Here is a 27250-nt window from a genome sequence, read left to right on the forward strand (position 1 = left end):
ACTGTAAGTAACAAACTTTTTGAGTTGGATATGACCTTACTATTTACTGTCTGAAATTATACACTTTCTGATGTCAAAAGTGTAAAGATCAGAATGCAGTGGGAATGCTGTGATCATGATTGTGGTTTCCCAGGGTGACGCTCATCTATTGCTGTGATCATGATTGTGGTTTCCCAGGGTGAGGCTCATCTATTGCTGTAATCATGATTGTGGTTTCCCAGGGTGATGCTCATCTATTGCTGTGATCATGATTGTGGTTTCCGAGGGTGAGGCTCATCTATTGCTGTAATCATGATTGTGGTTTCCCAGGGTGATGCTCATCTATTGCTGTGATCATGATTGTGGTTTCCCAGGGTGAGGCTCATCTATTGCTGTGATCATGATTGTGGTTTCCCAGGGTGATGCTCATCTATTGCTGTGATCATGATTGTGGTTTCCGAGGGTGAGGCTCATCTATTGCTGTGATCATGATTGTGGTTTCCCAGGGTGACGTTCATCTATTGCTGTGATCATGATTGTGGTTTCCCAGGGTGACGCTCATCTATTGCTGTGATCATGATTGTGGTTTCCCAGGGTGAGGCTCATCCATTGCTGTGATCATGATTGTGGTTTCCCAGGGTGATGCTCATCTATTGCTGTGATCATGATTGTGGTTTCCAAGGGTGAGGTTCATCTATTGCTGTAATCATGATTGTGGTTTCCCAGGGTGATGCTCATTTATTGCTGTGATCATGATTGTGGTTTCCGAGGGTGAGACTCATCTATTGCTGTGATCATAATTGTGGTTTGACAGGGTGAGGCTCATCTATTGCTGTGATCATGATTGAGGTTTCCCAGGGTGATGCTCATCTAATGCTGTGATCATGATTGTGGTTTCCCAGGGTGATGCTCATCTATTGCTGTGATCTTGATTGTGGTTTCCGAGGGTGAGGCTCATCTATTGCTGTGATCATGATTGTGGTTTCCCAGGGTATTCTCATCTATTGCTTTTGCATTTTCTTTTGTTAATAAGGCAGGATCTATGACATTTTTCTCAGATATGAAAATCACTGCCACAACAAAATGAAAAACTGAATTCACAATGCTCACTACATAAGTTAATGTACTGACTGCTATTGCTCCATACTAAATGCATCAATAGTTGTTTTTTATTTCCTTGAAAGGATTAGTTGTGAACTAATTTTTGAATATTCATTAGGTGTGTACTAAGCTAATGGCCACAAGGCCATGCAACCCAAATGTGACCCACATGTTTTATGTTTTAGACATTTATACAGGAGGGGGTGATTTTTGGTTATGACATGATTTATTTGCAGTCTGTGCCCAGCAGAGACATAGGTGCCAGACCAGGTGTTAATTTCCAATTTTTCCACCAATGGTCCACACTACACTTAAAGAAGTTTAGAGAGGGAGTTTGTTTCATAGGGATGGAGAGTCCATTCCAGAGAATGGGAATCCTCTGAGATACATACTGTCTCCCTAATATGTCCTATTTATGTTGTAAGCAAAATTTTGGATCTAGTAGTTCTGATGTTGTTTGTTTTGTGGATGTGCAAAGATTCATCAAAGCAGGGTCCAAGTATGCTTTGTAAGCCAGGCATAGATCACCTGTCAGTAGTCTGCGGGAGGCCGAGTAGAGAGATAGGGCTTTGAGGTGATCCACATAGGACATTGTGTTTATGCACTGCATTCTTTTTTGTGAAGAACCTTTGTGGACATTACAGTTGCTGTACGCATGTGGTCATATACATACCAAAGGGGGCATTATACCCTATGGTGGGTCTAATGAGTACAATGGCATGATGACTTTCCTGGACCTAGATGTTATACCCTTACTTATAAGCTGAGCAACATGGAAGAATTTTCTTACTACTTTGAACACATGTTGGTCAAAGTTTAGGTTACTATCTAAATGAGCTCCCAGATCCCTGATGAGTGAGTCAACTCTTACTGATGTCATACCAATATCAATGACAGTTTCCCGGGGTGCCCAACTTCAAAGGTACTATAATGAATTTCTTGGTATTAAGTTTTAATCCATGGCTTTGGCATCAGTCATTTGTCTGTGTTCGAGCTTCCTGTAGGATGTTTGCATCTTGGGAGAATTCTATGATTACTCCCAGTTTGCAATCATCTGCAATTTTTTTCAGCTAGAGGCCTTTGCATTCACTCCTAAGAAGTATATACCAAAGAGGATTGGGCCCAGCACAGGATCCTGAGGGACTCCACTGGTGTCTGGCCTCTTTGTGGAGGTGGTCTCACCAATTCTAACCTCCTGATTGTCCTCCTTCTGTCTTATGTGAGCCAGCTGGCTATCCAGGACATGATATAGGGGTTGATGCCTAATTCTGTAAGTTTGTAAAAAATGCCTGAGTAGAGTATGGCCTCAAATATCTTAGCCAGATCAAGGTAGGCAGTACGCACAGTGTTACCCACATCCATTGCCTTGGTGACATTTTCAAAGTAGTCCACTAGGTTCAGTAGACAAAACCAGAGTGGGATGGATTCACTGTGTGGAGGTCTCCAGTGTCTTTGTTGATCATTTCATAATAATGCCTTCAAAGGCTTTGCAAATGAGACTAGTTAGACTAATGGATCTGTAGTTTCTGGGTTCAGGTGATGGTCCACCCAATGAAGGGGATGATCATTGCAGTTCTCCATTCTTGTGGCACAAAGCCTGTTTTGAGACTGTAGTTAAATAGTGATTTCAGTGATTGTGACACATTGTATTTTAGACTCTTCAGATGGCAGCTTGGGATGTAGTTGGGGACCATTTAGGCTGTGTTGTTGGCCTTGGAAAGTGTAGCCATGACATGCTCTCTGTTTATAGTTGGAGGGGTTATGGTTTTTCTTGGAGGTTGGCTGGGGGTGTAGGGGGTAAAGGTGGAACTGAACTTGTCAGCCAATGGATTTACTATATCGCCCAGCTCAGTGAATGTGGCACCATTAACCACCAGTTCAGCACATGCTACTGTGTGCTTCCTTTGAGGTTTCTGAGAGCTGATCTTAGCCTTGAAATGTGCTTTATCGGACTTAATTAGCCCTCTTAGTTGCCTGCTTAAATTGATGAAATAGTTCTTGTTATGGGAGTTACACTTTCTGATTTTGTTATATATCCTGTTTAATTTGGGATGCCACCAGGGTGGTTTGTTTTTTGGGGGCTTACTTATGGTAGGTTCAACAGCTTCTATGCAGACATTGACATTATTGTACAGTGTTTGTTTCTGTGAAAAATTCTGCATAGGCTGCTGTGATAATTCAATAAAAGTGCTTACAAATTAATAAAAGACAGTTTTCCTCAGAATAGTTGCTAACTGTTGCTGGGTTTACTGGGCTTACCAAGTTGATTTTGGAGACAGCTTTATGTTTGGACCTTACCAGGGAGGATGTGAATTTGGGAGGGTGCAGTGTTCTCCCATATTTGTTAGCATGAGATCCACTGTACTGGAGTCTCTAGTGGGTCTATGCACTAACTGGTCAAGGGTGTTTGTATTTATGAAGTCCAGGAATATCTGTACCTGCAGATTTGAGGCCATGTAGGATTCCTAGTCTATAGAGATGTAATTAAAGTCTCCAATGAGTAGGGTGCTCAGTTAGATAGGAAATGTCTCCAGTGGGTCTAAGTATATGCTGTAAGTTTCTTGGGACAAGGAAGGTGACCTTTAGCTAGCTACAATATGGTACAGGATTTTATCTATGGTAATCTGCATGTTGAGAAATTCCAGTGCATCATCCTGTTAAACTAACCTAGATGTATACTTGTTACTGATGTGTATCAAGACTCCTCCGCCTTTAGCCCCTATCTATGCGGCTACTGGTCTGAAAGTGTGCGAGGCACTGAATACCTTGCACTGCTAGGGTACTCCGTTTAGCTTAACTGCACAGATGTATATATTCTCGAGTGTGAGGAGGGTTTGGAGGAAATGTATTTTTTGTTTAGGATACTGACACAGATCAGTAACACTTTGAGGTTAGTTGAGTTGATTTTGCTATGTTGATTAATTTGGCATTGTCTAAAAAAGGATCTATGGGGGGTGGATAAAGTTTTAGCTAGTATTCAAAAACCCAGATGGTACAGGTGAAGATCAGCCCTGGAAAAGTAACATGGTCTATTAACCATGTCCTCCTTTGCTGACAAATATGGAATCCCCTTAGAATGACACAAGAAATCCAGCCAATTGTTAAAATCAGTCATCTGTTGTGGCATCATCCTTGGTGAAGGTAATATGCTGCTCAATGTTAGGCTCATACCATCCTGAAACACACTGCCTGAGCATTCCATAATGTCTCTGTTCATATAGTCCAATGAGGTACATCTTAGGTCATTTACATCTACAGGGACTATGACAGAATCATACCTGTACCAGTGGTGTAATGACTTAATTGCATGCATAATTTGGTGGATCCTGGCTACAGACAAGCAAATAAGAAGGATTTTTTCCCTTGTTCATCCTGATTAAAAGGGCATCAGCCAGTCTTATAATGGAATCCCCTATGACTAGAATCCTGTGAAGTGTGTTTTTTTTACCTTATGGGATTTGTATTTGGGGCTTCACTGAGGGTAGTCTCTAAGATTATACTTCTTACATACACATTTCACTTGTGAATATTCTTCCAAAACTTTCCCCAAATATCCTTACTACATCTATATGTAAACTTCTGTTTCTTGTTTCCTGCTTCCCTATCTCTATTTAATGTCTAGCCCCATTCCCAGCTATCTTTCTCCTTCCCATACTGCTTTGCACTATATCTATTTATAATCATAAGCCTTCCTAGTAGTTCCTATCTATTCCACATTATATATGTTTCTATTCTCAAATAAACCATTTCTTCTTATTTTGACTATGTTATTGTGCTCTGGCCTTTAATACTCCTTTATTCTTTACATTCCAGAGAAGATACCAGGGCAAACCACCTCTCTTCTATTATAGAATATACTTCTCTCCTTACCTAACCTCTTCCAGCTTTCATAATCCACCATTACTGAAACTCCTATTGTCCTACAACTTCTTGTTTCCTTCTTCATTGCTACTTCCCCACCACCTGTCATCTGTAAAATACAGATTCCTGTACTTAATTATACTGCTCTTCAGCTTATCCTCTGTTCTGCTCCTCCTGCTGTGCCATACTTTATCCTACTGTGACTCAGTAATATCTCACAACATCTCTCCAACTCTGTATCAACCACCTATCCATAATTCCTCTTTACAATCTCCACGCATGATGAACTACATGCCTGGATTACCCAACATAAGCCTGATGTTCTTGCTGTAACTGAAACTTGGCTTAAACCCTTTATAAATGACTCCTAAGTCATTTCTTCTGGCTATAATATTATTCCGTAATACCCATATAAAAAGGAAAGGTGGTGGTATTGCTTTAATATTTCCCAGTACTTACCACATCTCCCCTTACAGCCAACCAACACCAAAATTTAGTTCAGAAGAGCTTCTTATTGCTTTCCTCAAAATAAATAATTGTAAACAAATATGCAGTTATCAAATTAACCGACTCAAATGTATTACTGTCCTTCATATCCCTTCTGGTGATAATACAGTTATACTGGAAGATTTCCTACATTTGATATCCATAACATTTCCACAAGAAAAAATATTACTAGGTGATGTGACTGTTACATCTTGCATGAACTTATATGGTTTCACATAACCAATTAATAACTCCACACATAATAGCAAGACATTGAATTCTCTATTAGATTGGATCATACTGTCAGACCCTAGCAAATAGTCCACCACAGGTACACTGTCAGACTCTTTCAGTGATCGTCTCCCATACTATATAACTAGACATCTCACACATCCAGTTAAATAGCAAATTTATAAAGCAACATATAACCTTTCCAAGTTTAACCCAGAAATGTTCATTACTACACTATTATCTATTAACTGGAATTTCCTAAAACGCCTCTGCTTAGATGATGCTGTAATTGAATTCAGTACAACTTTTCTAAATATCCTAAATAGCCTTGCAGCTCCTAGAAGGAAGAGAGACTGAAAACAAATAATGCAATATGGCTAACCCAAAAGAGTAGAATGCAAATGCAGGATAGAGAAAAAGCATGGAAAGAATAGCAGAAATACAAAACACCTCAACATCTTGAAAACTTTAGTGAGCTTCACAGTCATAGTAAAAGCAAATACATGTAAACAAAAAACTATACTATAATAACTTTCAGAATTATATTAAATGCGACCCTAAAATATTTTGGACATCCATTAGAGAAATGTTGCATCTCAGCCAAAAATTCAACCCAAACCCCTCTCCCGATAACTCACCACTTGAAATTGCAATGTAGTTAAATTCTTATTTTATAGATAGTGTAGCATCTCTAACCAAGGATTCCTCAAGTTTATATTAGAAGATCGAATGTTTAGGTGATCGAACACCTAAACATCAATCTTCTAATATTGAACCTAAGAATATCAACCCCCCAGGGAAACACGCACGTTGGCCAGTAAAAAAAAAAAACTTTACATCCAAACTAAGTGAGGGGCTGTGCCCCCACCCCCCCCTAACTAAATATACCAACTCCGAGATCGCTCAACAGTACAGAAATGGCAAAATACGGTGAACGGCCAAGGGAAATCTTTCCCTGCGTTGTTGGCCATTCGCCGTTTTTTGCTTTCAATATTAGAAGATCGATGTTTAGGTGTTCGATCACCTAAACATTCGATCTTCTAATATAGACCTGGATTCCTCAACATCTAATCCCAACCCTGCCCAGCAGTCACATATCACCACATCCACTTTTACCTGTAAACCTGTGCCCATATCCTATATAAAACTTCTCTTAAACAAAAATAAACCACACTCTTCTTTAGCTGATGACCTTCCAAGAGAATACCTAAAAATAGCAGACAATACCATTGCTTATCCTGTCTCAATTCTTATAAATGGGTCAGTCTGGGAATACCACATTCCCTCTCTCTGGAAAAAGTCACACATTATCCTTCTGTACAAAGGAGGAAATTTATCAGAGATTAATAATTTTAGATCTATAGCAATCTTATCTTCCCTCACCAAAATACTTGAAAAATGTATTCAAAAACAATTACTAGACTATCTCCTGCAGGAAGAACTTCTATCCCCCACAACATGGCTTCCGTCCTTCCCATAGTACTAGCACTGCCCTTCTAATCTATATAGATTCTGTCACTAAAGCTAAAGATAATGGCAAACTAGCCTCTTCCTTCTTTCTAGACTTGTCGAGAGCCTTTGACACAGGTTGTCACCGCAAACTTCTTCAAATGTCCTCACTATGTCTCTCTCAGCCCACCCTTTTGTGGTTCAAAAGCTACTTGTCCAACAGGTACCAATCATTCAAATGGCACTCCACACTCTCTCCTTACCTCCCATTCACCACCGGTGTACCACGAGGCCCTCTCCTTGGTCCCCTCCTCTTTAACATTTTCACCAACACCATCAATACTTCCACACAACAGGTCTACCTAATACAATACACAGATGAGTCCACTCTCATTTGTACATCTCACAACATGGTACACCTCCTAAAAATTACTCAGGGAACCTTAACAGCCACTGAAACATGACTTCGTAACTCAACACATGCTCAACCCAAAATATTACCAAACTTCTACTTTTTTCCCCCAATCCCTCTCTTATGAAAAAAACAAAATTTAAAGTCCTCTTTCTTGATAATACAAGCATTGAAGACACTTCTCATGGCAAACTATTGGGGGTGATAGTGGATGATACTCCTACATTCGACCTACATACACAAAATTGCATAAGAAAAACTCATCAAAAACTAGGGATGCGTTACAGAGCCAAAAACTTTCTCACTGATGCAACTAAAACTACACTTGCTACTACTTATCTCCTCCCCACTCTCCTATATAGTGCTCTCATCTTTACTAACTTCCAGGCTGCACAAAAATTAAAACTTGAACAATACTATAACAAAGTTGCTAAATTTGCAGCACGTACCCCTTTCAGAGCCCACCACTGTATTGCACTAAAAAGCCTTAATTGATTAGAATTGCCACATCAACTAATATATACACAACTTCTTACCATCTATAAAATTATCCAACATCTGTCTGCCTGTGCAGCACTAAAACACATTCCAGACAACTATGTTCCCAGTTGGCCATTGCAATTCAGTGACCAAAATCTCCTGTCTGTCTACAAACCTAGCAAATCTGTGGGCATTGTCTATTCTCGTACAAGGTTGGTAAGACCTGGAACTCCTTACTTGTATCCATCAGCTCTATACCCTTCCTCTCACCTTTCAAAACCACTCTGAAAGGCTTCCTAGCTAAAATCTGGTTCTGTTCTTGCTAAAACCTAGGATAAACTTTATCGCTAAACATGAGCAAGTACCTTTTCATTCCTTATACCTCCTTACTCTCCCTTTTCATTTACTTCCTTACTGCTATCTAATTCTCGTCCCTGACTTTCTCTGTAACTATACCATAAACCTGTTTTTCCCTCACTTCATTTTGCAATTCCTATTCATGTTAGACTAATTTACATTTAATTTCTCTACAAACTGTCTAAAATTTCTCTAAATATTAAACGATTGTCATATACCTTGTATCAATTCTTAACCAATTTTTTTATATATCTAATCTGTTATAATTATTTAAACTGCAGATGTTTTTGTTTTGTTTTTGAAGATTGTAAAATTATTGTTCTTAAAATATTTTGTAATAATTTGGAACTTTTCTACCCAGGCCTCCACTGAAAATGGACTTCTACCCAATCAGACTTTCCCAGTAATCAAATGTCAATAAATAAATAAATGTGAGGTGTTAGGTGTTGTTTTTGTTGGGTGCTTTTTGTTTTACTGGGGATATACTTTAACAATGGGCAGTCTAGTAAGAATGTGTTGTTTAGGAAGATTGCATTTAAGTGCTTCAGCATATATTTGTTTGCGAGTGCATTGTCTGCTATGTGTGGTGGGTGTTGTGAGTGTGGTTTTGATAAACTGACGTGCTTAAACGCAAGAGTTTAGCCTTCAGTGACATTGTGCATGTATACTTCTTGCATACTGCATCTGTTTAAGGATTAAGTAATTGTCAGTAAATATGAAACAATTGATACATTGTCTGAAGATATCCACCAAGCTGGCTGCAGAGATGTTAGGAAACTGCATATCCATGTTGTCTGGTCCTTTAGTTGGTGAGCTACAAAGGCTTGGCATACTGGGGCTTACAGAAGGCTATTAATGGTGCTTAAACAAGGCAGACTAGGCTATAAAATACTAAATTTAATGGTATTGCCATTTGACTCAAACTAGCTGCTCTAAGTTTTTGCTTTGTACTTACAGCGTTAGGCCCGGCAAGCCAGCATGTAAAAAACTCTACTGCCAATCATTAGCGGGGACGTTCCCATTGTGTGGCACTCCAACCCGAAAAAAGTCGAACTACTGCTTTAGAAAGTATGGCTTTGTGGGCAGTTCTATAGGGGGAATTTGCTTTCCAGGTGTTTGCTTCTTTATAGGCCATGGCCCACTACAGCTGTGCAGTGAGCAGCTGCATACAAACATGCCAAATTTATACCAGCACTTCAAAAATATAAAATTGACTTACTGAGCCCTCTGTCCAATAAAACAACTATACTTTGAGCCGTTTGTGTTTCCCAACCAGGTAAACACCTCCTGCCAAAAGATGAATAATTCCAGTCCTTCTAATCTAAAAACACAGTAAAAATAATCCCACCAAATTACAACAAAGAACTTAAAAAGCTAGAAATCCTTTACAGAAGGTGATTTTTAAGGCAAACAGTGTAACAGCAGCAACAGTGATAGGAAAAGCACTTTTCTGTAAAACTATCAGTGAAATGCACAAATAAAGCAAGTACAAACTGGTGATTACTTAAAATAAGTTATACAAGTGTGATTTATCAATCCAAAAAATTTAGCCTAGTCTGGATTGCACTGGTTGCAAATAAAACACTTCTGGAAAACAGGTTAGGATGCCAGGCTTTACTGAGCTTTGTGATAATGAGGGCAGAACCACGCAAATGTGTCAAATTTATACCAGCACTGAAAAACAGAAAACTGACTACTGAGCCTTCTGGTCAATAAACAATTACACTTTGAGCCCTTTTGTGTGCTTCTGACTGAGAAAGACCAAGCAGACACCTCCTGACACAAAAAGACACAATTAACCTTTGATGATATAGTAGTAAAACCACAATGCATGTAAGAAGCTACTCTCCTGAAGAGGTAGGTTGTTTTTGTTTACACATGATGTTTCACAGTTGTATGTAAATCATTGCCTAATACTTACCGCATCATCATGTCAGTGCCATTACAGATAAAAACTAAGTAAACAGTGAAACTAAAATAACTAAACAGCAGACTATAATCTTTTTTTTCCAAAATCAGATAGAACTTTAGCATAAGGAGTACAATAGGAAAATAAATTAATTGTAAAACAAAGATGCTTATGAACATGAGCAATACACTTTAAAGAAATATTTTTGACTGCTTGTTTACCAAAGTCAGGGTGTTGTGGCCCCCATCTCTGTGACACAGGGTGATAAAGCTCTGCCTGTGCCGCAAATTATCTGAATCTGACTAGCAGCTTGGGTGTTGGAAGAACCTGTTTGGGGATGGTGGAAATGAGTTGCTGATGACAGTATTGTCTCTGGTCAGACAATTATCATATGCAGGCAAGGGCTTGCAAAGAATGGTTACAGCCACAGGCTGGGGAGAATAGCTTGGCCTTGTAAAGACAGGCATGACATGCATACACTGAGGGAGGGCACAGTAGGGTTTTCTACAGTGACATGAATGCTAATGTCAGACACTAACAGAAGGGGTAAGGACCATAAACATAAAGGCTAAAAGCTCAGATGTCTTCTTGAATGACAAGACTCTTAAATCATCTCATGCCTTACAAAGAAAGTACAGTTGTATACACTTACCATAAATGTAGATGTTCAAGTGTATTCACTGTTGCAGTCATCACACTTGGGTTATCCTGCCAGGGGTAGCCCTCAGTTGGCCCAAATACCAGAGGCTTAGTACGTCTGTGTTGGTTACTGTCACTCCAGGACTGATGTCAGGTCGTGAGTGGTATAAAATCAGGCATCCGACACCATTAGTCAGTTTTTCTTGCCCCAAATGTCAGGACCCCCCAGATAGGGAGCTAGGATATGGTGGAATAACACCAACAGTAGAAAGTAAATACCAAAAATCCCTGTAACAAATAAGGAAGAGAGAGAGAGAGAGATAGAAGGGGGATGGAGGGTGGGAAACCAGGACTGCAACAGTGAATGCACTCGAACATCTGCATTTATGGTAAGTGTACACAACTGTACTATGTTCTTTGTATTTCACTGTTGCAGTCATCACACTTGGGTTGATTCCCAAAGCTGAGGAAGAGGGTGGAGGCAGTCAAGAAGACTGGGGGCTGGCTAGGATGCCCTGCAAGGCTGCAGTTGCAAAGCCTATCCTGGATTTGGAGAAGATGGTCAGGCGGTAATGCTTGGTAAAGGTATGAACAGAGCTCCATGTTGCAGCCTCCAGGATGTCCCTGGTAGGGATCCCTCTGAGAAAAGCTGCAGAGGTGGAGGTTGCCCTGGTGGAATGTGTCCTGACCCCCTTTGGGGGCAGTTTCCCATGATATTTGTAGCAGAAATGGATACAGTGTGCTACCCATTTGGAGATTGTTTGTTTGGATATGGCCTTGCCCTCTGCCCCTGCTGCAAAACTGACTAGAAATTGGTCAGTATTCCTATTAAGGTAGAATCTGAGCTGTCTGTGCACATCTAGAGAATGCAGAATCCTTCCCCCCTTGTTTTGTGGATTAGGGAAAATGTGGGTAAATGAATAGATTGGTTGAAAGCCACACTGGACACCACTTTAGGCATGAAAGTTGGGTTAGTCCTGAGGGAGACCCTGTCAGCATGAAAAATGATGAAGGGCCCTACTGCCATGAGTACTTGCAGCTCTGAAACTCTTCTAGCTGAAGTGATGGCCAGAAGCAAGGCTATTTTCCAAGAGAGGAATTGTAACTCTGCTGAAGCTGCAGGCTCAAAATGGGGGGGGGGGGTAGTGTGAGCTTTTCTAACACACGTTAAGGTTCCAAGCTGGGGTAGGAGCTCTTCTGGGTGGCCTTAAATTGTTAGCCCCTCTTAGGAACTGTTTGATGAGAGGGTGTGAAAAGAGAGGTGGTTCTGTGCTGTAATGAGCAGAGATGGCAGAGGCATGAATTTTAATAGAAGAGAAGGATAGGCCCCTGTGTAGTAGGTCTGCTAGGTAATCCAGAATGAGAGGTAGGGAGGGCTGTGCTATTTCAGCTCCTTTAGCATGGATCCAGGTGCAATACCTTTTCCACTTGTTAGCATAGGATATTCTAGTGCTGGGGCATCTGGCCTCATGTATAACATCCAGGACTTGCTTGCTTAGACTGCCAACTGGAGGAGAGGTCAGGGAATAAGCCAGGCTGCCAGGTTCAGGTTCTGCAATTGTGGATGCATTAATTCTCTATTCTGCTAGGTCAGGAGAGTTGGGATCTGATGTAGGTGCCATGGTAGCAGGGGTGACAGACTGCACAGGCATGGGTACCAGTGCTGGTGTGGCCAGTCTGGGGCAATCAAGATTGCTCTTCGTTTTTCCTCCCTTATTTTGGGTAGTACCCTTGAAAGTAGAGGTAGAGTTGGAAATGCATAGATTGAGAGGTTTACCCATTGGAAGGACAGGGCATCCACTTTCCAGGCCTTGCTGTGAGGTTTCCTGGTGCAGAATTTGCTGAGCTGGTGATTGTTGTGGGAGGCAAAGAGGTCCACCTTCGGGGTGCTCCATTTCTGGGTTACAAGGTTGAAGGTGCTGTGGTCTAGCCACCACTTGTGTGGGTCTAGGAGGTTTCTGCTTAAGTTGTCTGCCAGAGAGTTTTGGGAGCCTGGCAGGAATTGTGCTTGCAGGTGAATTTGCATGGCTGAAGCCATGTGCCAAAGGGTCATGGTGAGCCTGCAGAGGGGATAATAGTGAGTATGTCCCTACTTGTTGATATTCCACATCACTGTGGTGTTATCTGTTTTGATCAGTAGGTGCCCTGGGAGAGTAGGTGTCTGAAAGCTGTCAAAGTGTGCTAAACAGCTAGCATCTCTTTTTGGTTGATGTGCAGATGTATTTGATTTGGGCTCCAATGACCCTGAATGCACCTGCTGTCCAGGTGTGCACCCCAGGCATAATCTGATGCATCTGTGGTTAGGGTCTGGGCAGCGTGGGGTTGTGAGAAGGGAAGACTCTTGTTGTGGTTGTATGCTGCTGCCCACCAAAGAAAATCTTTCCTTAGACAGGATATCATAGGTAAGATTGTTTCCAGGTCCTGAGAGTGTTGACACCAAAGGCTTTTTAGGTACCATTGAATTTTCCTCATATGCAATCTGGCATATGGAATGAGTAGAATGCAGGATGCCATGAACCCTAGATCTTGCAGGATTTTCATAGGTTCATAGGTTCATAGGTTTATACTAGGCTATCTGCCCTGGGGCATTTACAAGCCTAGCCAGAGTGTGTTTGGCTTTTGCCACCCTTTTAGATCGGTTTACTGTGCCTGTGTAGAGTAGGTCACAGAAGATAGCCCTTTTAAGGTTAGTTTACTGTGCCCCTGTCTAGCAGGGACACAGAAGAGATCCCAGGGGTGAACTTATGATCTCCCATCCACTCGTCAAGATTTCTCTTGAAGAGGGTCAGTGAGGGGCTCTGCCTAACATGGACTGGGATTCTGTTCCAGGGTAAGGGCAGTCTCTGGGATATGAATCTCTCCCTCCAGCATGTCCTATTTATTTCTGTGCTGAGGTTTAAGTCCCTGGAGTGTGAAGCTCTAAGGGATTTGTATTTCCTGAGGTGGAGCATGTCCATTAATTCTGGGTTGGACATGGCTTTATACGTCAGGCATAGATCACCTCTGAGTAGGTGGTAAGCAACTGAGTAGAGCTGGAGTTTCTTTAGCTGAACTGCATAGGGCATCTGTTTGAGTCCCTTGATCCTCTTGGTGAGGTACTTTAGGGGGCCTCTACAGTTGCTGCAGGTGTCGGGTAAGGTAGATCCCAAATGGGGCACTGTATTCAATTATGGGCCTGATGAGTGATGAGTAGAGGGACACAATGACCTCTCTTGTTCTAGATGTGAAACCTTTCATAATAGGTTGGGCTATATAGAAGGTCTTTCTAACCACTCTGGCAACGTGCTTATCAAAAGAGAGGTTTCTATCTACTTGGGTCCCCAAATCCCTAATTACTTCTTCCGTACTTAATGGATTACCACCTATGTGGTAATTTGTGGGCACTTTGTTTTTCCCAAAGGGGATTACTATGCACTTTTTGGCATTTAGCTTAAGGCCATTGCTCTGGCACCAGTTATCTGTCTCTGTGAGACCCTTTTGGAGGATGCTTGTGTCAGCCGGACAGTCGATTATGGTTCCCAGCTTGCAGTCATCTGCGAATCTGGTCAGCCATAGACCTCCCGTATTAGCCTGTACCTCAGAGAAGTATATACCGAACAAGAGAGGTCCCAGGACTGAGCCTTGTGGGATGCCACTTGTAACTGGTTTGGAGTATGACATGGCACCTGCAATACTGACCATGTGGGTTCTATCCCTGAGCCAGTTTGCAACCCATCTAGTGACATAGGGGTTGATATTTAAGCTGGTGAGCTTATTTATGATGCCCGAGTGGGGTATTGTGTCAAAGGCTTTTGCGAGATCCAGGTAGGCTGTGTGGACTACCTTCCCTTCATCTATGGCCTTGGTAACTGTTTCAAAGAAGTCAACCAGGTTCAAGAGGTAAGATCTGCCCTTAACAAAGCCGAATTGGGTGGGATCCAGTGTCTGGAGGTTACCAATGCCCTTGTTTATGAGTTCTGTGATGATACGCTCCATAGCTTTGCAGACCAGACTAGTCAGGCTTATAGGGCAATAGTTTCCTAGGTCCGTTGTGTTACCACCTTTGTGGAGTGGGACCACTGTTGCTGTAAGCCATTCCTTGGGTACATATCCTGTAGCAAGGCTGAGATTGAACAGTGACTTTATGTGAGGGTTTAGTTCTTCTTGGAGCTTGTGTAAGACGCAGCCCGGGACACCGTCTGGTCCCATTGATGCTGTGTTTTTTGCTTTGGAGAGGGCAGCTCTCACCTGTGCATTTGTGATGTCAGGGAGTCTACATTCTGTTGGGATAGACATTTGGTCTTTTGGGGAGGAAGGGGGGGGGTGAGTTTGCACTGAACCTGTCTGCCAGGATGCTGGCAATGTCTGTGGGATCAGTGTATTTTTGTCATTTTGTACTAACTCAGAGCATATCTGGGAGTTGCCCCCCAGATTCCTGACATAGGTTCATAGGTTCATACGAGGCTATCTGCCCTGGGGCAATTATAAGCCTAGCCCGATTCTGTATGGCTTATGCCAGCCCTTGATTTGAGTATACTGTGCCCTTTTTAAGGCTTAGTTTACTGTGCCTCTGTCTAATAGTGACACGGGAGTAATCACTGGGACAAATCTACAATCCCCCATCCACCTATCGAGATTCTTCTTGAAGAGATTCAGTGAGGTGCTCTGCCTCACATGAACTGGAATTCTATTTCAGAGCGAAGGGAGCCTCTGGGTTATGAACCTGTCCCTCCAGCAAGTTCTATTTATTTCTGTGCTGAGGTTCAAGTTCCTTCAGCATGTGGCTCTAAGGGATTTAGATTTACTGAGGTAGAGCATGTCCATCAATTCTGGATTCGACATAGCTTTGTATGTCAGGCATAGATCACCTCGAAGTAGGCAGTATGCAACTGATGTAGAGCTGGAGTTTTTTTAACCGAGCAGCATATGGCATCTGTTTGAGACTCTTGATCCTCTTGGTGAGATACTTTTGGGGCCTTTCTAATTGCTGCAGGTGTCGGGTAAGGTACATCCCAAAAAGGGCATTGTATTCTATGATGGGCCTGATAAGGGATGAATAAAGGGGCACGATTACCTCTCTTGATCTAGATGTGAAACCCTTCGTGATGAGGTGGGCTATGTAGAAGGTTTTTCTAACCACTTTGGCAATGTGGTTTTCAAAGGAGAGATTGCTATCAACTTGGGTCCCCAGGTCCCTAATAACTTTCTCTGTACATAATGGGTTTCCGCCTATGTGGCAATTTGTGGGCACATTGTTTTTGCCAAAGGGTATGACTATACATTTTTGGCATTTAGCTTTAAACCATGGCACTGGCACCAGTTATCTGTCTCTGTGAGACCTTTTTGAAGGATGTTTGTGTCAGCTGGAGAGTCGATTATGGCGCCCAGTTTGCAGTCGTCCTCCCACATTTGCCTGTACCTCGGAAAAGTAAATACTGAACAAGAGTGGTCCCAGGACAGAACCCTGTGGGTCGCCACTTGTGACCGGTTTCGAGTCTGACATGGCTCCAGCAACTCTCACTCTGTGGGTTCTGTCTTTGAGCCAGTTTGCGACCCATCTTGTGATATAGGGGTTTATATTTAAGCTGGATAGCTTATCTATGATGCCCGAGTGGGGTATTGTGTCAAATGCCTTTGCAAGGTCCAGATAGGCTGTGTGGACTACCTTCCCTTCATCTATGGCTTTGGTGACAGTTTTGAAGAAGTCAACCAGGTTCAAAAGGCAGGATCTGCCCTTGACAAAGCCGAACTGGGTAGGATCTAGTGTCTGTAGGTCCCCAATGTCTTTGTTATGAGCTCCATGACATAACTAAAGAAGGCCTTGTGATTATCTTTAGTGTCTTGTGCAATTTTCTTTTTAAGCTGGCCTTAGATAATTTTATGAGGGATCAACGTTTCTTGTTAGTACTGATCAGAGATGCCTTCCCTTTTTGGGATTTTGCTCTATCATGTAGTAGCTTCCTCCTTCTGTTGTATAGCTTATTTATGGTCGGGGTCCACCAGACTAGTCTCCTGCCTTTGGAGGAGTGAGTCTTGGTTTTATTTGGGATAACACGATCCATGCATTCCTGTAGGTGTCCATAGAATGCATTTGTAAAGGATTCTGCTGTTTGGGCAGTATTTTCCACTGGCCTGGTGGCTTTGAAGGATTCCACCTCGGTTTTGAGAAATTTGAAATTTGCTTTTGAGAAATTTTTCACCGTGATTTCCTTGGCTGGGGGTGGGGATGGGATATGGATGTCCAGTGAGATTAATTTATGGTCTGATCTTACCAATGAGGGACATACCTCTGGTGTGGAACATAGTGTCCCCATGTTGGTGATGACCAGGTCCAATATGTTATCCCCTCTTGTGGGAGTGGTGACCAGTTGTTCCATAGCATTTGAGTTTATAAATTCGAGGAACCATTGGGCAAGGGTGTTGGGGCTTGAGTAGATTTCCCACTCGATGTTTGGGTAGTTGAAGTCACCCAGTATTATTGTGTTTGGAGAGACCTTCATATTCTCCAGTGTTCTCAGGAAGGCCGAGTGGGGTTCCTGAGTTTGGGAGGGTGGTCTGTAGCAGGCTACAAACTAAAAGACAGTTTTGCCCACTGTTAACTGTACATGGATGGTCTCTGATGCTTCGTGTAGTGCCACTAACCTGGAGGTATGGGTATCTTTGATGAATATGGATACTCCCCTCCTTTTGTGGTTCGGTCCGCATTTTGAGGCCGAAAAGCATGGTATGAGGTATAACCTGGTAGTGCTGGGGTGCTCTCTGGGGCCTTGAACCAGGTCTCTGTCACTGCACAGATATCGATATTCTCCATACTTAGGAGAGCCTCGAGTGCGTGCATCTTGAGGTTTAGACTTCTGGTGTTGAGCAGCATTATCCTTAGTTTTTTTTTCTTGTGTTGTCTATGGAGGTGGGTTTGTTTTTTGAGCCTTGCCTAAAAAAGGCACTATGGGGGTGGCAAGAGCCTTAGCCAGTATTCGAAAGCCCAGGGGTGACAGGTGCAAGCCGTCCCTAGTGAAGCAACGTGGCTTGTCAAGCATGTCATTCCAGGCTGACAGACACTGAATCCCCTTAGAATGACAGCAATACTTTAGCCAATTGTTAAAATTGATAATTTTGTCTTTATACTGTGGCATCATTCTTGGTGAGGGAAAGATGCTACTCAAGGTCAGGGTCATACCGGTCTGGGCTACATGATCAGAGAGCTCCTCTATGTCTCTTTTCATGTCTCTTTTCATGTAGTCCAGGGAGGTACGTCTCAGGTCATTCACACCAGCATGGACAATATTTGTACTTGCTTTGGAGTGATCTGAGTGCTTGTGTTATGTGGCAGATTCTGGCACCCGACAGGCAGCTTACAGTGACCTTTTCCTTGTTCAGTCTGGTGAGAGGGATGTCAGTGTGTCTGACAATAGAGTCTGCTATTACAAGTGTGTTAGGTGTGTTGTTTAGCCTTAAGGGCTGTAGCTGTGTGGCACACTGACTTTGTGAAATATGTGATACGTGGGTATTGTTACGGGGTAGTGGTTGCTTGGATGTCTGCTTTGGAGGTCTCTGCTGCTTTGGCATATTTTTATTTAGAGCCTCCGAGTATGTTTTTGTGTGTTTATGTGTTTGGTTTGCTGATGTGATAGGTCTATGTGAGACTGGAATAGTGGTGTGTGTGGTTACCTTCTCCTCCTGACTGACTGTGCCAGTGCTGGGTTGAGAGAGCTCAGCCTCCAGTTTGGCTATATAGTTGCATCTCTCACATATATTTGAGTTTGATGGGAGGAGAGGGTGATCTGTGTACATAAGGCAGTTGTAACATTGCCTCAAGATACCCAGATTCACCAGCTGGACTGGAGAGTAAACCCGAAATTGACTATTGGACATGCCAGAACAGTATAAGGAACAGTTTTTTGACTGATCAGAAAGGACCAATAGGGAGCCAAGTACTTATAAGGAGTATAAGAGGGTGTAGTGCTTTAGTTTGTGTTTACTTATAAGATTACTTATAAGATCAAGTGCAGGGCTTTAGAATGAAAATAGAGTGCTTACTTTGAGATTTAGAACAGTTCTAAGGGAAAAAGTGAAGAGCAGACTTTGTGGAGCCGGGAATAGTTTAAACCTGTTTAACAGGCACTGCCTGGTGCTGCGCTATGCGCAAAATCGTGCAAAAAGGGGGTTTTAAGGTAGGGAACTTGAAAGAGCTGGGAATTAACCCAAAACATTTCTAGGCAGTAACCACTGCTACAGGGGCAGGCAGGCTGTTCAGTGTTAATCACTGCCACTGATAAACACAGAGACTTCCCTTTAGCCCAAGCAAGCACTGGCCTCCAAGAAACTTACAAACAGTTCAGAACAGCAAATCTGTAACTGAACTTTTTTAAATTTCAGAAAGTGGGAAAAAAAGCAAGATTTTTTTTGTTTTTTTTTTGTTTTAGTTTAAAGGTAGATACACAAGTAGCAAACTAGTTAGAACAGTGCAATAAATGACCCTACACTTGAGTGCTAGGCCAGAGTCAGGTAAAATGCAAATTTAAGAAAAAAATGATTTTAAATTAAGTGCAACACAGGAAATGCAGTAAACAGGCTCTAGATGTGTTCTAAATACTGTTTCTAATACAGATATCAACTTTAGCAAGCCGTAAAATGCCAAAAAGTAGGTGGCAAAGCAGAAATTATAAACAAAAAATCAGAAGAAAAAGCATTTTCTCCCTTTGGTAGGTGCTTCAGCAACAACTATCAAGCCTGGAAAGATGTCAAAACCTCGAGGCAGCAGGGTTTTAAGAGAGAGAGATCAAGGAGTTTGGAATTGACCCAAAATGGCCAATAAAACTACAGTTTCTAGGCAGTAACCACTCCTACAGGGGCAGGCAGGCTGTTCAGTGTTACCCACTGCCATTGATGAGTACAGAGACTTCCCTTTAGCCCAAGCAAGCACTGGCCTCCAAGAAACTTACAAACAGTTCAGAACAGCAAATCTGTAACTGAATTTTTTAAAGTTTTCCTTGTGGATAATTGGGTTCTGGTGGCTAGTTGAGAGAAGTAGCCTGTCAGATAGGCTGGATTTTCTGGAGTAAGGAATGCCATCTGGGAAGCTGTGTCCAGGCTTGCTCCCAGGAATACAATTTTTTGAGTGGGTACTAATTTGGATTCCTTTTTATTTATAGTGTACCCCAGGGAGGTCAGTAGGTGCTTTACAAAGGTCAGGTGCTATAACAGCTTTTCCTAACTGTCTGCCTGAATCAGGCAGTCATCAAAGTAGGGGTAAATTTAAATATTCCTTTGTCTGCAAAAAGCAATGGCTGGAGCCAGGCATTTTGTAAAAACTCTGGAAGCAGTGGATAAGCCAAAGGGAAGCACAGAGAATTGAAAATGCATAGATCCTGCTCTGAAATGTAGATATTTCCTGCAGGAATCCCTGATTGGGATGTGTTGATAGGCCTCTTTTAAGTCTAGGATGGCTAACCAAGCATCCTTGGATAGCATAGGAAGAAGCTGCTGGAGGGTGAGCATTTTGAATTTTGGTATCCCCAGGAAGGTGTTTAGAATTGATAGATCGAGGATTGGGCACCAGGTGCCCTCTTTTCTGGGTACCAGGAAAAGCCTGAAATAGAAACCTTGGCCTATCTGGTCTGTAGGAACAGGCTGTATTGCCCTCATGGAGAGCAGGGAATGGGCTTGGTTTTGAGCCTCTGCCCACTGGTTTAGAGGAAGATCTGGGAACCCTTTTGGGGTAGGTAGAGTGTGGAAATAAAAGTTGTATCCCTGGGAGACTATGTTAAGAACCCATCATTCGTTGGTGATAGAGGCCCAGTTTTTGGCATGGGAGGAGAGTTTTCCTCCTAGGGGCACAAGCAGGTGGGCAGAGGTAAGGGGTGGAGGTGTAAAGTCATTGAGAGTTCTTTCCATAAGGGGTGGCTTAGAACTCTCTGGTTTTGAAGTGGAGGAACTCCATTGCTTAGATCTCTGCATTCCCTGGGACTGCTGTCGGGTGAGGGTCTGCTTCCCCTAGGTCTTGTCTGAGCTGGTCTTGAGGGGGCCAGAAAGGACCATTGCTTGGAGGGGTAATACCTACTATAGAGATGTACCACTGATGAAAGCTTTATGCTGAAACCGGTCTGGTTCCAATAAACTTTGATGCTTCATTCTTCCAAGGTGCTGGCTTTTTTTGTTTATGTGTAATGCCTACTGAACCTCGGAGGCTGGACCTGCAAGAAGTCTTTAACTGTCTGCATAGATTTAGCTTTTTCTTCCATCTTTTTTTAAGATCTCGTCTGCCTTGGTGCCAAACAAATTGTCTTTGTTCAATGGTGCATCCAATAGTTTTGATTTGACATGGTCTGGCAAGGTCTGTTCCTTAAGCCAAGCATGTCTTCTAAGTACAGAACCTGTGACTGCTGCACTGCAGGATGCTTCTAGGGCATTAAAGCCACATTGCAAGGTGTGTCTAGTAACTTGGCTTGCAGAATGCATAAGCTCCTGTAATTCTTTATTTTCTGCATAAGCCAGAAAGGCAGATTTTTTTTGTTTAAGGAGTTCCATAGTATGTTGCTGGTATTTCAGCATGTGGAACTGATCATTTAGTGCTCTAATGTCAAGTGTTGCAGAGGTGTATACTTTTTTACCCCATCTGTCTAAAGCTTGGGAATCCCTGTCTAAGTGGGTAGGATTCTTAGCTGTGGTTGCTTTTATTCCTTTAGGTCCTTGGGAGATGACCTCTGGCTCAGCAGTAGGATTCTTGAAAAGAAATTTGTGAGAGAGTCAGGGACTCTGTAATACCTGTCAGGCTTCCTGGGAGCAGGTGGAAGGTTGTCAGGCGTTAAACTGGATTCCATAAAAACATCATCCACAACATCCAGGACAGGAAGAATTGCTAAAGGTCTGTGCTGTGGTAAATCTAAGAATTCCCTGAGTCTCTTTTTGGGCTGAGGATAGTCCTGACACTTCCATTGGAAATGCTCCCTTAAAGTATGTAGGGTTTCACCAAATTAAAAATTCTCTGGAAGAGAGGCAGAAGGAATAGATTCCTCTACATCTGAATCCTCATAAGCAGACAAGGGTTGCATGTCTTCATATTCAGAAACCTCAGAGTCATCGGACTCCTGGTCAGATAAAACTGTTGGGGACAAGTCTCTTTTTCTTTTGGAAGAAGTAGGCTGGCTTTCCTTAATAAGCAAGATAAGATCTTCTGCCATTTTAAGCATTTAAGACTGAGGCATGGAAGCAGGTGCTTCAGCTTGGGTCATCATTTTTTTAGGTGTAGTTCATACCCTGGACCTTAGAAACTCTGCAGTTTTAGAAAGAATTGTGGACGCAAAAGAAGTTGTTGGTTTGTGTCAAGTATCGGTAGTGCAAAGAACTTCCTCGGAAGCTGGTGCCTGCTCAGTGGCTCTGGACCCATCCAATGCAGAGACATCCGCAGGATACTTAGTCAAAGAAGAGTCTCATGGCATGCCAGACTCTGAATGGGTCTTGGTAGCAGCCTGTGAATCCACAGAAGCTGGCATCAGGGGCTGGGAAAGTGCCTCACTGTGGATCAGCGAACTGGTGACTAGCTTAAAGGAAGCATCATCTGCAGCTTTGGACCTGTGCAGTCTGTCTCTGTATTTATCCTTATGTTTTTTCGGAAGATCAGTAGTTAGATGGCTTACCAAAGCCATTTTGGAATACGGAGATTGAGAGTGGAAATATTTAGCTACAATAATGGCCCAATGATGTATAGTTCTGGCATTGAACAAAGCACAAAACCAACAGTGAGGGATGTCGTGGTCTGGGCCTAAACAGGTGACGCAGTAAAAATGGAAATCTCAATGTGATATTTGCTTTCCACAGGCAAGACAATTGTTAACTTTTTCTGACATCAGTTAGAGCAAGAAAAAAGGATCCCCAATGGGATACTTAGCTTTAGAAGACTTCAACTTCAATTTGAAAATGAAAACTCAGGTAGCAGCCAACCAGCACTAGTGCGAACTGCTTCTGCTTTGGGTTCCTCAGCAAGAAAGACTGATGTAATGGCCTCGGCTGCCTGATTTTATACCACTGATGACCTGACGTCAGTTCTGGAGTGACAGCAACCGATGCAGAAATACTAAGCCTTTGATATTCAGCCTGACTGAGGGCTACCCCTGGCAGGATAACCCAAGTGTGATGACTGCAACAGTGAAACATGAAGAACATCAAATATGCCAGGAACAGCTGTAACTCTTTGAGAAACGAATGAAGCAATCATTAACAAGGAGGGCTGTTGGCTGACTGGCAGTGAGGACCCCCCAAAAAAATTCTGTTATACAAATTAAATTCACCCGCATTTCCTGAAACTTATCAACTCCAGGATTGCTTTTAACACTGGACTGAAGCTAATTTGCAAAATGTTGGTAAATTACATTTTCAGTAAATCATCTTCTTCAAACCACAATTCAGCAGGAAAAAAGACAAACCATTCCAGTACTGTTTATTGCACATTAGTGCCTTAACTGTACTAGGATGACTAAAATTTTATTTTTAGCATCCCTCAGCTGACTACCAACTGCCAATCCTTGACTATCCGATCTACCTAGCTCTGTGAACTCAACCCAACTTTCCCTGACCCATGCTGGGGGCTGATGAGGAAATGGAGACATCCAAGTGCAACATTATATTGCTGTTAGTTGTTTTTTTTTTTTTTGCTTTGTTTCGCTGTTTATGCCCTAACAACCCTTGACTGTTTATGTCCAATGGGTAGGCATGCAATGGGAATGTACTGACATATTGTCCCATGTCATTGTGATACAGCCAATGTCCACCACCCTTTTCAAACTAAGGACAATGCCTACCTTCATGTCCCTAGCCTCCACCAAAGATCTAGCATGAGGAGCACCTAGGTAAGCACCTCCCAATGATGGTCATGACCATTCCTTCATAGCAGTGCTTCAGATGCCCAGTCCTGTTAGTTGAATCTAGGTCACAATGGCTGAAGTCAGGGCATTATCCCTTTATGCCACTGTACTGGCAATTATAAAAAGATTGTTATAAAACTTTACTAATCCAATCATCTAACTAAATATCTTCATTCTCTTTTTGTGACTTAAATATTAAAGATAAAATATACATTGGTCAGTTGAAATGATTAAATTAATTGATGGTGTCTCCAAAATTGTCTAAAAGTCCCCATATTAATCTATTACAGAACTATTTTAAGTCACATTTGAAAAGAACTATATGGTAGTAATGCTATTAAAATCAAATATTAGAATTCAGTTTTCATCTATGAAATTGTGGAAATTATACATTTTATTGTGACCCCCAATTTTTGGCTATCATGGTGAGACTAGAATAAAATTAGATTATCTATAAATTAGTGGACTTCAGATTTAGAACAAAGTAGAAACAGTATAATCACCAAACATAAGAAAACATGCTAAGCAAGTGATCTTGCCAATAACAAATTCTTTTAAATCCCATGTTTTTTATGATATCCAGGGAGTCAAAAATCTAAAATACTGGAATATTCCTGGAAAATGGACAGTTATTATGTAGTTGCTAACTAAGACTTTTAGGTAGACATTAGGCTTGGTTCAGTTTATATGGCCAAAGAGAGTATAGTTTGCAGTGCAAAAATATTTGTGCAATGCAGTGATTGCCACTGTGGCTATTTGTTTTGGTAATGTTGTAACGGCCAGATAGGATAAATTGTATGTGGTAGATTTGATGGTTTCTACTTGTTCTGAGTTTTATATACATTTTAACAATGGATGTCTTTTTAATATGGAAAGGCAATGTGTAATTTTTAGATAATGTGATATGACAAACACAACAGTATTTTTGCTGTTTTCTGCTAATACCTCAAAGAAAATATTCAGTTTTTGAATGCTGAAGTTAATAATAATACAGACTGTGACAACCGCGCCCTGGCCCAGCAATCAAGGAGCCTCAGTTCTCACCACTAACACCAGGGAGGTCATCTCCTAGAAGAGAGGAAAGGATAACTAATACACACAGTAAATTACAATTTCCCTTAAGTGCACACATAGATCACAGTCAGTCTGGGGGGGTCTATATTAGATAAACAAAAGTTTATCTTACCGAACGCTAACATGAGCAAAAATCCTGGAACCTGAAACCGGAATTGTGAGATCGCAGTACAGTGAAGATGAGAATATTTGCCCTTTCCTCACTGTAATGCGATCTCAGAATTGGGATATATATTTAGCAGGGGGTGTGGGGTGCAGCCCCTCACAATTGCAGTTTTGAGTTCCAGGATTTTTGATAATGTCAGCGTTCGGTAAGATAAACTTTTGTTTATCTAATATAGACCCCAGTCTGGGGCTGGTTGCTCCCTTGCTCACCAGGTCCCCAATAAGACTCCCCACTGGCACAACTATAGGGTCCAGGTCTCAGCCTAGATGGGCAAGCTAGAACCTCCAGTACCCTCTCTGTCCAACCAATGCTTCATATCCCTACCATGTAGCTGACACAACACACACACTTTGACATAAGTATTTATACAACTTCACAGACACTCCTGGGAAAGGCTGACACAGATTCTCCAGCTGTGCCCCTTTACCCAGACCATATTGTAGTAATCTCTGCCACCACCCAGCTAATAATATCAGCTACTAAAAGGTCCTTAAAAGGGTGTCCAATTATTACTGTGCAATATTATTATCCAATGGTAGTATGACTAACAGTCAAGGCTTACTTTACAGTGGCCTATTACAATAACCTCTATAAATATGCAATGTACTCTAGAGCTTATCCCTACACAAACCAGCCACAGGTAGAAGGTTTTAAAATATTTAATAATAAATAATTAAAACACTAGACAAAATTACTACACCACAGAGATATCTAAGAGTTCAGAGATCACACAGAAACTTAGAATAATAAAGTAGGACAGGTCTGATTTCAAAGAAAAATATGTAATTAATCTTTACTAGTTTTAACTATTCCTATAAGAAATCACAGTGCTATAAACTTACATGTGAGCTTAGGGTGAGTGCTGAGTTAGATGTCCAAAGTCAAAATGCTCCCAGTCTCTTGTGAGAAATAGTATTTAAATATTTCTAACAAACATGTCTTTAAGGCCCTCCCAAATTACATCATTTTTGACACTTAGGTTTTCCCAGGCAAACAAACTGCATTATTTAGCAATATAACACCTGCTCAGAAACTTACAACAATAAAAAACATTTCACATGTATATTTTAACATAAACTAGAGCAATAAAGCACATTCTACATCTAAATTCTAGTCATAAATGTTAGCCTTAAAACAATGGGCATGAAACCTTCATCCAGATGCACTGGAGCCAAATTCTAATATGAAAGGGTCACAACATGCTTCACTGGGCCAGTAGAGTGCAATGTTGTCACATATTTTGCAGTTCCACATTTCACAGTATTCTTTTACACTCAAGAAACATGCCTGTATTTTACATTTATTTACAAATGCCAGAATTATATATCAAGTTCTATTTGACTAGGCTGGCAGCTTTCGCCCATCTCTCCCCAATCGTCACACAGACCGCAACAGATGTTTTATAAAAATGTGCAAGAAGGCTTACCAGAGTAATATACGCAACAATTTTAGTACTGCAGTTGTAAGTGTATGAGAGAAAATACATTAAATGGACAGTTTATTAGAATGCCTAGATTATTCACTGATCACAGATAATCAATTATTTCACTCAGAGTGTTAAGATATGAAGGAACATTTTATTGAAAGAGGTATGATAAGAAAATGGTGTAATCAAAGTTGCAATTAATAAAAGCAGGTTGTAATTTACACAAACCATTAACTTCTGATAAGAATTCAGGTGAAGCTGTTTTAAATGTGGTCACTATTAATAATATGACTGCCAGGATGGTTTTGGTAATTAGGACTGATAATGAGGTATTAACAGTTTTCTGTTCAATAACTGAAACATAATCCCCTGGATTTAATAAACTCCATGTAGGAATAGTGTGATTCCTACATAGAGTGTATGGTGTCTGCAGCTCCCCCTCGGCAGCGCACCCTGCATATTAAGGAAGGTGCACTACTGAGGGTGAGCCGTGTACACGGTTACTGAATCAGTGCTTGGGGGTGTGTTACAGTGCTCGCAGATATGTAACAAGCCCCCTGCACTGTGAAAGTGACGTGCAGTACTAAAACATGAAAGAAAGTGTCCTTGGATACTTATTTTAATATTTATTTATATATTTCACACAAGGGGTGTGTTGGAGTGTCTGTAACACACCCCCTGCACCATCAAAGTGCCATACTCTACTTACAGATTAAAGAAAGTGCCCTTGGACACTTATAGAGTATAGACATTACATGGCCTAATGTGATTTTTCTTTTTATGTTTATTTGTTTGTTTGTTTTTTTTTCGTTGTTTTTCTTTTTTTTCAAGTTTAAGCATA

At 41.6% G+C, this 27250-nt stretch overlaps 1 protein-coding gene across 6 annotated transcripts in view; it reads right to left on the reverse strand.

Moving 5' to 3' along the window:
• LOC122788802 (SPARC-related modular calcium-binding protein 1-like) overlaps positions 1-27250 on the reverse strand; it is a 1601573-nt gene that overhangs the window by 1243 nt on the left and 1573080 nt on the right. The gene's annotated exons all lie outside the window — the stretch shown is intronic.

The sequence above is a fragment of the Protopterus annectens genome, chromosome 1.part0 (genome assembly GCF_019279795.1).
Source record: "Protopterus annectens isolate FY-2018-M chromosome 1.part0, PAN1.0, whole genome shotgun sequence".
Taxonomy (NCBI): domain Eukaryota; kingdom Metazoa; phylum Chordata; order Ceratodontiformes; family Protopteridae; genus Protopterus; species Protopterus annectens.